Raw genomic sequence first — 14864 nt, forward strand, 5'->3', positions numbered from 1 at the left:
ATATATTTCAGTATATAAATTATGTATTTTCTATAGCATAAGTATATAGTATATAATAGTATATATTCATATACTTTTTATATACTTCAGTAAAATTCCAAACAGTAAATATACTGAATAATTTTTTCACAAAATATCTTCTTCCTTATATGGGATTTCATTTTAAACAAATAAACAAAAAAATAAGTCAGTAAATAACAAATGCAGCTGAGGATAAAGAGCAACAAGAACCAGCAGTACCAGAAAGGCATGTGCTCTATTAACATATCAGGAGTATTACAACCATCACACATACTGATAAAAAAACCTCAAAAACTTCAGAATGTGAAAAAGTGCCAATCAGGAACAACAAAAATACTTGTATTTAGGACTCCTCAGGGCTGGGACCATCACTAGGGGAGTACCAGAGAAAGAGCCAAGTTCACAACTGATGCTCCCAGCAGCAATTCCAACTGTCTTGCTGCCCAAACCCCCACATTAATCAACTCCTGAGCTGAAGACACCAGTTTCTGTTTATTTATTTATTGCTGGACAAAAGGAAGAGTGGCACATTTACAAACTTTACAAAGTTCTGTAAGGATTTCTCCCCGCCCAAGGAAACCTCCAGCCCTGCCCGAGGCAGTGGAACCCTCCTGCACAGCACCAGCCAGCTCAGGGCAGCTCCCTGGGCAGTGAGAACCACAGGATATCCCTGATATCCCATCACCTACCACGCAGCAGGGCCCTATTTCCAGAGCAATTCCACAAATTGCCTATGTTACTAAGTATACTTAATTTGTTACCCAGCTCCTCAGGCAATATATAAACAATGAGCAAGATTTTCAGTCATATTCATATGATTATAAGAAGCAATTTTCAGTAGAAGGAAACACAGCTGAAAAATTCCAGTAGTTTTGTGGAAATAAACCTCCATTCTGATAAAATCCTATTTACAAGCCTCAAGATAACCTAGTTGAATCTGGGCTTGGACATTAAACCTTATTTTCATACTGACATGAAGTGTCATCAAGGCTGTCCACACAGCTACAAAGCAATCTTGTGGAGAAACACAAGATACACATTTTCAAAACTAAATTTTTCTTTTCCACAACTGCCATAACTTGAAGCAAAACAAGAAGTAGGCTCTCGTTTTTGCATTCCTATCACACAGAAATAAATTCCCAATGAGCAAAGTTTTGTTTACATCTGCTAATACAGCATTTGTACGTGCCAGGCACACACAAGAACAGCAGAACCCTTCAGCAGAGTGACCACTCCCGGGGCTCCTGTTGTTCCGAGACGAGGAAAAATTGACAGGTCTGCTAAGTGTGTATGGAAAAGTTTGGCAGAGAGGATGATGGTTTAAAATTGACTTAAAAATGAAAAAGTTGTGTTTCCAGGTGAATATTTCAGGTGCAAAAAGTACTGAGAGCACCTCGGGTGCTTCTCCCTCGGGGCAGCAGCTCAGGCAGCCCAAAGCAGCAGAGGTTATTCTTCAGGGTCACTGAGAAAGGGAGCCCCAGGCCATGCAGCCTTCACAAACTGTTACCATACCCAAGCATTCCAACAGTATCCCAGACATGTTATTATTTTTCTATGGAAGTAGCTTCCTTAAGCGTTAAAGGAAAAAAAAACAAACAATAAAAAATAAATAACCCAAAGCAATATTAAAAATTACTACTAATACATACCCATAATTACTAAGTCTGACTTAACATCTGCTGCTTCACACCTGTATCAAAAGCCTATGTCTAAATTGATCTAAGCTGATACTTTTTATTTTAATTGCATTCTAAAAATGCAATTAAACAATGATACCTGTTGCTGCAAGTTAAAAGCCATTCCCCTTAGATAACAACCAAATGCAACAAGCAGTGAGTTTTGCCATCATTAGACTTCTAACCATATTAGTTCTATTTTGAGGCTTTTTTGTTTGGTCTCAGTTTAATTTCCTGTCAGCCTTACAAGAGATTTCTAATGTTTGGGCTGTAGGATATGCTCTGATTAAAAATAATCTTCCCAATTACTGCCTGGCATGAGTCTACTGCCACATGCACTCTGCCACTGGCTTCTGAATTTCTGTCAGCAGTAATTGTGTCTGTAGCTTCTAACTGTAAATGAAAACCCAGGGGGCATATTTGGGTTCCAGTTTCCTTTGCCCAGCCATATCTTTTAATTTGCACTGTCTGTCAAAAGGAGATGTTCGTAGGCACTAAAAGGAAATCCTTAGAACATCAGGTTAAAAAAAAAAAAAAAGGGGAAAAGAAGACAAAAAGAAATACAACTGGAATACGATAAACCACATTTGATATTTATGCCAGCACACTCAACACAGGCAGAGCAGCTCTCTGCATAGATTAGCCTTAGAAGAGGGGGACTGAAACCATTTTCTGAGCATTTCTAGCTGCACTTATTTAACCATTGCATTTAATCACAAGCCTTAAGCATCACCTTAGTATTGCTCTTTTTTGGAATGTGATCATTCTAACGAATATTTGAAAGAAAAGCATTTCTTCTCACAATGGAAAGAAGAGTTCCTCAGGCTCTGGCTCCCTGCCCAAACTGTCCCATGGGGTTCCCCATCTCCAGCCCGAGATGACCCTCAGATGTGGCTGATGGGCCACCTCTCTCCTGGGTCAGCCCCCTGGACCTGCCCTGCACCTTCTGCCCAGCCTGCCTTTTAGTCTGGACTTTAGACCCACATCCTGCCTCCATCCCCTCTCTCTGCCCATGAACTGCTGCTCCTGGACTTCCCAGGTGGATCCTGGTTCACCACCCTGCTGTCAATGGACAGATCCCAGCTCCAGGACCTGGCTCTGCCCCCTGTGCTCAGACCCCGTGTTTAGATGAACTTCCCTTCCACAGGGAAAAGAAAGGATTCAGCTCCTGGCTCTCTCCAGGAGCATCCAGCTGCTAGCAGGCCCTAGGACACCTGCACTGGAAGCCACAGTGCTTAAACCTGGCAGCCAATGCCACCACAACAGCAGCCAAATGACAGATGTGTGTTCAGATCCTCACTGATCCACTTTTCCTGTCAGGAATGCTGCTGTTGTGATGGAAAGGTGGCATGCTGTCACCAGGGAATGCTGTCTGTGTGACAAGAGCAGGATGGAAGCACAGGGGCTCTGGGTCCATTTCCTAAAGGAAAAGAATCTTGGAAGAATGAATCACTAAGTGCAGACCGAACCCTGTGAAACAGATACAGGAGAAACTCAAGGAGTAGAAAAATATCTCATATAATGTCATCAACAGTGAAACTTTGGGTAGAAAGGAAAAAGTACAACCAGCAACCCAAAGCACAGTCAAGAATGTGTATATGGGATATATGGTATTACTGCACAGAATAATATTATGAAGACTATTGAGAAGACAGTTGCAATTATTGTTAGTTGCTAATATTATCTATAAAATGAAAAATACTGCAAAGTCTCCTGAAAATAATTTTCAATCTCTAATCTGTCCAAATTAAGTAAATTATTGCCTCTAAACTAAACTGGCACACAGCACATTTGGAACCCAAGGAGTACAAAGAGCATATTTTTGTTTGCAGGAGTCACAGAAGTTTTTGTTGTGCTGGGAGGACAAATACTGAGATTTGGTGAATGTGAGCAGGTATTTGTCCAAATAGCATTTGAGACTGAATAGCTTTTCTTGGAATAAGAACTTATTTGGAATATTAACTCCAAATGTCAATGCTCTGCATTGAGTTAGTTGGATGTATATGTTTATATCTGTACATCAGGGGAGACAGCTGGGAGGTGAGAACAGACTCAGTGTCAGCTCTCTCCTGGACCTTTGGCACACCATTCCACAGTGCAACCTCCCTGCCTTCAGGGCTGTGCCCCTTAGCACATATTCTGGGCAATGTGATGACAAAAGACTGGTGACAGACAAGAACTTCAACACATCAACTGAGACACCCAATTTTCCATCTGTCCAGTGGAGGTTGTGACCACCACAGCATTTAGAACTGCTTGGTGTTACAGAGACAAAAAATGCCATGGATCTGTCTAAATACTGAATATTTTTAAAATATTTTAAATATTTAAATATTTTAAAATATCGTTTTTTAAATATTGTACAAGCTGGGCAAGAAGTTCTTCGGGCTTCCCCTGAGCCCTGCAGGGCAGCAGCACTGCACAGGCTGCAGTACAGAACAAGATTGTGACACCCTCAAACTATCTCTGCTTCTACTTCCACCTCTCACTTGAGATGAAAGCATCATTTGCAAGGTTATCCCCCCCACCCATGGTTGAAACTGCCAGCACTTTTAAATAAACACCTAATTTTTAAGATATAAGGTAAGCCACTCAGTTCAAAACAGTTATTCTTGTGAGTGAGGCCATGCTGATGGTAAAGCATCTATTCAGTGCAAAACCTGTAGTATTAAGTATGACAGCAAACACATTATGAAGCTGGAAGAAATAGTGGTCCTTCAAAAAAGGACCTTTCAAAGTTTTGGCTACAAACACATGAGCCTGCACTGTGGGAGAACCAGCTGCCCTGTCAGTGCAGGGAGGGGCAAAGCCCCAGGCACTGAGTTTCTCTACTGCTACTTAACAGTTTCAGGACTTTTCTTCTAATTTATTTTGTTTCTCCTCACTCTTCTGCAGCACAGACTGTTCTGCCTGGTGAGCAGGTAGAGCAATTCCCCCAAGATCAGCAAGATTACTCACATGTTAACCATGGAAACACACTCCTGTGCCCGCCACACTAAATGATCATTTCTCACAAATTCCAGGGAACGAGGCATTCAGAGCAGATGCAGAAATAACAAAGTAATTTGAAAAAGGCTGAACTGTTCTCATCTACAACTGCAGAGAAGTCCTTTCATCAATTCCAGTGGTGAGCTTTTAGCCCTGAACACCCTGCTCCTGACAAACACTAAAAAGCAGGAACATTATACTTCCAGAACAGCGGTTTTACACTCAGCATTTTCAAACTAGTGGTTCTCTAATCTGTCACAGGTCAAGAAATGAATCATGCCTGTATAAGCAATGAAGTCTGGAAAGAAATTTCAGATGCAGAGAAAAGAACAGTAAACTTACCTATTTTTTCTAATTTTTTTTTAATAAAAATTTTTACGTTGCTTAAGAGGTTTAGATGTCAATAAATAACACCTGAAGTTAATGACCAGAATAAAGAAAAATAAAAGCAAAACAAAACCAAAAACCCACCAGTTTATCCAACAGCTTTCTGATTTATGACATAATTATTCTTACAGAAACAGCACAACTCTAGGCTAAATCTATGAGCCCTAATGGAAAAGCAATATTTGGAGGGTATAGCAAATTCCACTGACTGGAGCAGGTTTCTTGTGGACCAAAACAAAGAAAAAAATCTAATCTGAAGGTAGAAGTTATAGCTCTCTTTGCACATGGGCTATCTTAATTTTATCAAAAGTGCTCTTTAGGAAGTTAGGAAGTAAGATCTCAGTCTGAAAAAGAAGCAAACAGTAAAATAATATAAATCTTTCATGTTTGTAGATTTATTCCTGCTAACTATAATGACTACAACTGATTAAAAAAGACTTGCTGGTGTTTATTTTACATAAAGCAGGAGAACCTTGGGCTGGGCTCTCTTCAAAGGAATTATTTGGTGGTGTTGTTCCCAGCTGAGCATAACTGATTATGACTGTAAAATGTAAAGTCAAAAGTACACAGAAGCCCTTTAAGATCCCCACACTGGAGTTCAAGTTCTCACCTCTGATCAGAAGGGAAAAAAAAAAAAAAAAAAAAGGAGGAAGCTCAGCTTCAGTGCCAAGGGAAAGCAGTAGATTTTCCCCAAGAGCAACATAATTTTCATAGGAGGAAAAAGGACCCAAAAGCATAAATATAAATGATGCAACCTATAGCCCAGGCACACAGAGCACATCTCTGCAGAACCATTGGTTCCAGATTTGTAATTTTTAAATAAACAAACAAAAAAGGTTGGTTTTGGTGTTTTGTTTTTTTTTTTTTTTTTAACTGGAGTCCTTTCTAGGTGTGCTACATCCAAGCAGAAAAAGAACCACATTTGCAAGCATCACACGATTTCCTTCCCCTTTCTGAATGACCAGTTCCACAGCTCTTGTTCCTGCTCTGTAACCTTCCCCAGTGTCCCAGGAAAATCATGAGCTGCAGGTAATGGTACCTTCTCCATCACTCACATCATCAGGAGCCTCACACCACTAAGCTGACACCTGTGAAATAAGACCACTTGTCAATGAGGAGAGAGGTCAGAGGCTGCCAAGGTTGGGCCAGGAGCCTGCTGGCTGCTGCAAATCTCTCACCAGTGCATTTGAGCCTGACACTTAATATTCAAACTGAATTGCAAGCTATGTACTCAAGGATAAAGCTCGGTAATAATAAAGATTCACAGTCTGACAGGCTCAGCATACCAATTCTCAGGGCAGAGCTCATTGTGAATATTTTTTTCTTTAATCTAAAAAGGAATCAGGAATTTTCCTTTTGTAAAATAAACAACAGCACTTCCCATTTGGCGAGGGAGACAATGGAATGAGAAAATATGATTTTAGTCTGTATTTAGATATTGGTAAAGAAGCACAGGTTTTATTTCAATAGCAGAACACTGTGTACCCAGTCCTTGCCTTGCTCACCAGGCACAGGAATACATCAAACAATGTGTGCAGTTTCTTTTTGCAGGGTCAAATCCTTTGGGCCAGAGCTCTGCTACTTTAAACCACTGAAGAACTTGCCCAAATTTCTGAAAATTTATGGTTTGTATTTAGCACATCAGCTGTGAGGCCAAAAATCACTGGAAATATCTTGAATTTTGTAGCTAACCAGTGGTCTAACTAGTCCCATGTCGGGTCACCAACAAGGAGCAGTTACAGACACCCTTTCACAAACTCCACACTATTCCATTTTCTGTCCATCATACAGAACAAGCTTCTAGGTGCTATTTACTCCTAATTTTATTTTTCAGACTTGTTCATCTTTTATTTCTTATTTTATCCAACACTGCTTAGTTCACAATAAAATATTCATTCTTTATTTTACAGTAAAACTGTAAAGCCACGGCCCACTTATTTTTCCCTTTCAATGTTTATTTTACAACAACCTGCCAATGATCCTTTTTTTGTTGTTGTTGTGTGAATGTTATGTATGTAGGTGGTTTAAAACTAATGACATTATAATTAAATGCCTAATAGTTTTTACACTGAAAATACTGTTACTAAACATTAGCTCCCCTTAGACTCTTTTACTTGTTTTGCATTTTTCCTCAGACATCCACATTTCTATTACTAAATCTACCTCTTTCTTTTAAAATCACATTGCATCCAGCTTAACTACATCTCACTAAATCACCTTGTTAGTCATACTTTGATTCATTCCATTTCATTGCCTTTCATATTTAAATTACTCCATTTCTTTTCCTACTCCACATATTGCCTTTGAAAACAAGTCTCACTTTGTGCAGTGATTCTTTATCCTGCAGCCTCACACACCTCCCACTATTAACATTTGAGCATTTTCCTTGGATAGTTGCAAGTTTTCCTGCAGAGCTGCCTTCCAAAACAACTCCAAATTTACGTGTTTAATCCCACCTCTTTGTTTCATTCACATTCCATATACATCAAGCACTACAAGAAGACAAATTTTATTTGTTGCATCATAAAATAAGGGATAGAGATTTAACTGTAATGCTGCAGCAAGTAACCTGCACCTTGTGTACCTGCCCTGCCCTGTGCAGGGATGCAGCTGGGAAGTCTGGCTCCATCCCCCTGCCCACAGAGCTCGGGATCAGAGGTTTTGTTGGACACAAGATACAAATCAATTTGGTTTATACAATGAAAATGCAACTATCTTCAATCTGCAGAGGGAATAAGCAGCCTGAACGTCCAAATCTGTCATACAAATATGATTATTACAGCATGAACTGCTGCCCATTCTTACTCCCTCCTTGACCAAAGCTACATTTCTCAAGGATTTCACTCACAGTCAGCATTCACTTCTTAAAATTAATACAGAAATGAAGCAATAGCTTCTCTATTCCCATAAAAAGTATTTTTCTTCACAGATCTCTTCACTGAGCCTTCGAAAAAGAACATCTCCAATGCTAAGCAACAGATCAGTATATCTCTTTAGACAGTGCAGATATAGAAGTGCCATAACCTGTGCTCAAATTAAGGATGAAGTTGCTAAGATGATTCCAAAACTGCATGTTCCTGGGAATTGCCCTCCCTGCTGCTTCCAAAGGAGTCCCTGAAGAATCCTCACTGCCCAGCCCATCACTGGCTTAATGCACCCTGCAGTACTGCCAACTCATGGGCAGCATCTTCTCCAAACTAATTCATACTCCTGAAAGCTGCTCTGCTGTTCTTTGGCTTCCAGACCCAGGAGCAGTTCATCCAACTGGGAACATGTCCCTGCTCCAGATGCTGACCCTCTCCTGCAGGAGCAGGATGGAGGAGAGCAGCCAGCACTGACAGATTGGGAGTGAACCCATCAGCAGCTGCTGTGCTGTGACTACCACAACCTCCAGCTCAGTTACCAAGTGCCCAAATATATTTGCCAACTATAATGGTTAGATTTTTATCTCTATTTACAACTCACCCAAAATTATGCTGCCAAAACTTGATTCAAAAGAGCTGCCACGTTTACCAAAAGCTGCAAATCACAGCCTGAGTCACACCCCAGCTCCTGTGCAAAAACCTGATCCTGCCTGGATGTAGGATGCAGGATAAGGTGTCTCCAACTTTCCAGGGGTTAAGAGAAATTTTTAGGAGGACTGGGAGATAACTGCTTGCTCCCATGGAATTCTACCAAGTCAAACTAAAAATGGCTCAATACCTTGTTACTGAAACCAATCCCCATGAAAGCATCAGATATTGGCTGCTGTCAGATGATGGTTTGTCTAAAGGAGTCATGGCAATGTTTATATTCATATTTTATTATATCTTTTAACTTGCCTTTTAGCACATTTTGGAAATGCTTTTGAAAAAAGAAACTAAAATCTTAAACCAGGATTCAAGAGCTAACCTGCTAAACCCAAACAAGACTGTTCAAAACTACAGCTTCATAGTTTGTAACCTGAAAAATGCATGCAGGAAGGAATGATTCAAGTCTCACAGCCACAACTTCCAGGGAACTGGTAAAATGCCTTTGTCCTGTTTAAATATCAAAGCTCCTCTGGGTATCATTTAGATCTACCCATCATAATTCAGATACTTGTGAATAATTCAAGATGTTATGCTTAAACTTCCATCAGCAATTCCCTCGAAGAGAAGCAGTAAGTAAGCATTTCTTATAAGCTGTAGCATTGGATCCATATAATTAATATTTTGATGTACTTTACCTGTCTTACTGTTTGCTCTTGTGATATTAAGTTGGCATTAAATAAATAACACACTCAGACAACTTGTCCTACTTTTCAAAGATGCTCCAATTTATATAATTGCTTTATTTGATTTATTGTTGCATCTTTACTCAAGTTACATATTCTGTTAATGTGCTACCAATGTAATTAGCTGTTTCCTAGCAGGGACCTTTTTTTAATCAAGTTATTGAAAAAGGAATGCACTGCTTGTGTTTCCAGGGAATCAAAATATCCTCTTAATGGTATGGAGCAACCTGCTCCACCTTTGCCTGTTTTCCTTGGCACACTAAAGCAAACCACAGATTATGTGCTATTATTCAAATGTAGGAAAAATAGTTGCACTCCACTAACAAGCATCAGAGGTGACCAAATGCACATTAAATCATATAAAAACAATTAAAATATACTCTCCCTTTTCAAATTAAAATTCAGAAAGCCTGTGTCAAAGTGACAGTAATTTACATATTAAGTTTACACAGTTTTAAAACGAAAACAAGCAACATGAAGAAAATTTGATTCCAGATTTTCTTGTTTGCTAGTAGTGAGGAGGTAAAAAACTCTACTTCTTGAAGTGAATAAACATCTTTGGTTAAAAGCCTGAAGAATCAACGCATAGCTTGTAATTCTTCAAATAAACTTCATTTCTGCTGCTTACAGGATTGTGTATTATCATCACCTAAGACTCCAGACTCATGAAGACACCACTCATGGTAAGCAGGGTGGGGGGGATATAACAAGAAAAACTAAATTTCTGACAACTAAAAGAAAATTAACTTGTTTATACTGCCTTCCCTCAATCCTTTTCATTCATGTAGGGTATTAATTTTGACTATTAATTAGGGTGGCATCTGTTTCCCCCACACTGGCACAGGGCTGGAAGGACTGAGAACTCATTTCCAAACTCCCCTCTGATGCAGGAGCAACAATTTCCACAGAATCAGCTCTCTCAAATGCAACTTCACTAAGAATATATTAAGTAAGGATTTTCAGCACATAGAAGTATTCTGCACTTATTTTCAAGACTTAACTTCCCTTGGCAGACCAGAGTAGCAATGCTCTAAGAGCACAAATGTACGAGGCAAAGCCTCAACCCCCAGAAACCCAACACAGGTATTATTGCATTTATTCCACTAGTCTGGCTTTAGGAAAGCAAACACTACTGCACTGGCTGAAAGAAAATTACTGGCATTATATTTAAAACCTGTTGTTTTTCTAACATTTTGAGCACACTAATAAATTGCACTGGTAAATTTTTAAGATATACAACTTAAAAGTGAACTGCATCATATGCGTGGGGATAAGATCTCTCAGTATTTTTTTGTCTTCTCTAGGTTGTCCTTTTATTTCATGGCAAAACCCTTTGCCATGTTAGCATGAGTGTTATAACAGGAGTATAATTATGTATGCAGTGCAAGGGAGAAATACTTTTAGTATCACATTTCTTGGGGATTTTCTGCAGTGGTGGTAACTGGCTGACAGCTTGGACACAGAAGCAGAATGCCCACCAAAACAGAGTGCTTATGAATTCTTGCACAATCACAAATGCCTTTTGTGACTTCCAATGTATTTGTGGAACTGCTAATTGCAGAGATTTTACCTTTGATGCTACAGCAGTGTTTCAAAATCTTGGAGTTTCTTCACTGCATGTATCAGTTCTCATGTCAGCCAAAAAAAGTTCTATTTATGGCTGTAATGACAATAAAGCACACATTTCCTTCCCAAAGTGCCAGATTGATAGCAAGAAAATCTCAATATAATCCTCTAATGCCTGAAACCCATTCAAGTACCTCAATATATCAAGTTTTAAACGTTTTATAATACCTATAAACACTCTGAGAGTCTAATGAAGCTTATACTACTGCGAGTGCAACAAGTGAAAGGTGGTGTAAAAATCAATTTTCTTTCACCTCAGCAGATTTATATCCCTTCCTGAACAAATTAATTTCACACTAAGCAACTGGTTGAACAAAACTTCAGAGCAGCCCTATATTAAAGAGTTTTGTTCTTAATCCAGGCAGGCATAACTTGAAAACAGTAGTAAAAGAGCAGTTTGGGATTACTCTGCAGTTTGTAAAGGCTGGTCTGCCTCATTTCACAGTTTTTCCTCAATGAGTTTTATTTCTGAACTTGGGAAAATTAATTTAAAAAAGAGCACAATTCAGGTTTGCAGTCCAGAAATAATGCTGTAAACAACAACACATCAAAATTAACCAGGGAAGTATGAAAATATATCCCAGGAAAATAATCCAGTTCAGAGCATTAGTCCCCAAACTGAGAATTAAGTTGTGCTTAATTCTAACCCTACCTGCAATATTAATATTTGTACTCTGAATAATAAAATCAGGGGGATTGCTGGGGAATGTTCAGCATTTCTGTCCTCTCTTACCTGCAGAGCTACTGCTGACAGAGCTGCCATTGCATTTTGCATCCTTTACTTCCATAAGAAATCCCTGTGCATGGCAGGGCTCCTCCTCCTTTTCCCCAGCCCAACAACCTCATTTTTCTGGGTAATGAGGAAGAAGACAGACATAAAAGCTGAATTTCAAAACAAAGTCAATCTTCTATTCATAGACTGAACTGAAATACCTATGGTGACAAATAATATACATTAAGACCTCTGTGTACCTTTACTTCCAGATCTTCTGAATTGTGTTTTGTGCTCATACAAATACATTTTCTTACAGCAAGAGACCTAAAATTTAATCAACTTAAAAAATAAAGCAAATATGATGCAATACTTACCGAGCTGCACAAAAAAAAAAAGGCTCAAACTGACAAAAAAAAGAGGAAATGTTCTGAAAACTGAGATGAATTAAGTCTTTTTTAATCATTACTGTCTCTGTCAACTGCAGGTATGATGGAAGTTAAGAATACTACAGGAGTGGGAAACTGTTTTCTCCCACTCCACTTGCACATCATCATGTGGCTTCCAGGGTATTAACCAAAGGTAAAAATGCTCACAAACAGATGCAAAGCAAAAATAGCAACCTGGAACACATGCAAAATGTGTGTAATAAATATCTACCACACGATTTGAATAATTTCAGAAATATTAATGCACCTCTGGAGTGCCTGTTGAAATACTAATAATGTTTTCAGAAGTAATTTAAGTTTTTCAAAAATAGACATGTATTGTAATTGTGCTAAGAATTTTGAGCCTGCACTGAGATTTGATACACTTGCTATTGATGGAAAAACATATGAACAACACCAGTGCTAGTTTTCTGAGATTAAAAATGTGATTTAGGGCTTCAGGGTTACATTTTCTGATGTTGCCTAAGCTGAAAAAACTCACGAGGTTTGTGACCCCTCTGCTAATTCACCAGAACATGAAGCAGCAAGTAGACCACAATTAGATTCATAATGGTAAATTAAACATAAAGTAATGCAAAATCAGAATGGAAAGTCATTTTCTTTTCTTCTCATCTCACCTGAAGGGGAACATGCTGAACGATCCAGGGCTGTACAACCAGAGCACCAATGCAGGGCTCACACTCAAATCACACCATGTGAGACTGGGGTCACGAAAATGTGCTTTTGATCTTGATGTACTGATGAGATTTGGCCCAGGCAGCCTGAGATGTCTTGGCAGACTGTACCACCCAGCTTGGATCAGCCAAGCTCCCAGAGCTTCACTTGGTAGGCTGGATGCACAACTCAGCTTGTAAATCTGAGTAGCACATCCTCACCTTCAGAATGAATGTTGTTCCAATACCTCCACGTAGGAAGGAAGCCAGGAATGCCAGGGAATGAAGTGCCAACTGCTGTCACCTTCTGCACAGCACAGAGAAGGCTGACACAGCCCTGAACGTGCCTGAGATCCAGAACTCCCCTGCCATCCCTCCCAGCTCAGCACCTCCTCCTCAAACCACCCCGGAAACATTTCACCCCAAACACAACCAAAAAGCCCATAACCCTGCCAGGTACCACATTTCCCACCCTGACATCCAGGGAATTCCAGTGGCTGGGTCCAAATGGGTGATGCAAATCCCAATTTCCCCCTTCCTTCAAGTGGAGACACGTTGGTAAGACCGAGTTTTAATGTTTCAAAATAAAAGCACACAAACAAACAAGAAGTTACCATTAGAGACTGAAACATAAACACTGTGATTCAGAGCAGGGGGAGAGCACACACGGGTCTGGTTTGTGGAAAGGCAGTCAAGTAAATTATTTATTTTCTTGTTGCCAAAAAAAAACCCAAACAAAAACTTGATTTTGGAAAAATTTTGCCTGCCTTCCTCCAATCATTTAAGGGAGTTCCAATCATTGAAGGGAGTTCCAAAGGAACAAAAAAGGAGAAAAGCCATTTAGGAAAGGCAAATAAATTAAGGTTTGTTGCATAACAAATCAAGATGTCAATTATTTTAACAAGGAACAACTAGTGGAACATTTAACTCCATTTCTAAACACCTTACTGCATCAATGATTTTCCTTGACACTGTGTAAGGTTTTTAACAGATTCCACTGGAGAGCAAAGAAATTTAAGTATTAATGGAATCTTTACAAGAAATTAAGAAAAAAAATCGAGAAATCTTGGTGTTTAAGGCATTCAGGTTAATTATTTTAACCTGGTGGACAAGGACAAGGTAAAATCTTAGTTCTACCCTTTACATTTCTAGGTAAACTAAAAAAGGTGATGACCTACATATTGTATTCAGGATTTTACTCCTTCCTCCACCCACACTTGACCAGGTATGTTTTTAACCTCCTGAAAGGGACATGATGTAAACTGGCAGATCAAATTATTCCTTTTGCAGAGGGAACAAGACACATTGTGATGGAGTAATTATAGTTGTCCTAGCTTACTGCAAATTTCCATGTTTTAAACACCCCTCCAATTCCAGAATGATAATTATTTGAGCATCTTGGTTTCAACTTGTATTTTAATGAGCCTTAGTTTGGCTTGAATGACAAGAAAAAGTTGAGTCTATTCAGTTCTGAAGGTTTTGGCTTGTTTACAAGTGAACCTGGTCAAGTTTTTTGCTTGTTCCTTAGTCTCCAGCACCAAGTGCCAGGAGAATGAACATCTAAATAAACTCAGAGAGATCAGGGGATCTCAGACTTGGTGGCCAAGAACAAGTATCGACACTTGGTGGTCTCATGGAATGCAGGTGTTGATATGATACAAGTCCAGCCTTGAGCCAGATGAGAACCTTCTCCTTCCACATCAGTCTGAGGACAGAAGTCAGCAACCTCTTCCCATGGTACAACTTGTTTTATTCAAAGTTTAATTCCTCAGCCTTGAAACACCTTTCTAAACAATGTGCTCCACAAGAACTATCCCTAATCCATTTCTAACTCCCTGCTTGCTTCCAACATCAGCAGAACAAACCCACTCACTGCCTGTCCTGGAAACTGTTTCACACCTTTTCAACACAACCAGAACCTTCCACACAAGGGCAAACTTGGCAAACTGTGCTCCATCACACTCCTCCTGCTTCCAAGTGCTGCCTCCAGTATACAAATCACTCCTCACCACATCTGATGATGCCCCTCCCTGATAACCAGGACTGCACTTTTTCTTTCCTTCTACTCCTCCTTTTGCCAATGTTTTTTTTCCTTCC

At 39.5% G+C, this 14864-nt stretch overlaps 1 protein-coding gene across 15 annotated transcripts in view; it reads right to left on the reverse strand.

Moving 5' to 3' along the window:
• Nucleotides 1-14864, reverse strand: part of RBFOX1 (RNA binding fox-1 homolog 1) — a 1149451-nt gene that overhangs the window by 665974 nt on the left and 468613 nt on the right. The gene's annotated exons all lie outside the window — the stretch shown is intronic.

Source organism: Manacus candei, unplaced genomic scaffold, assembly GCF_025592945.1.
Source record: "Manacus candei isolate 608988 ecotype Guabito, Panama unplaced genomic scaffold, ASM2559294v1 h1tg000002l, whole genome shotgun sequence".
Lineage (NCBI taxonomy): Eukaryota > Metazoa > Chordata > Aves > Passeriformes > Pipridae > Manacus > Manacus candei.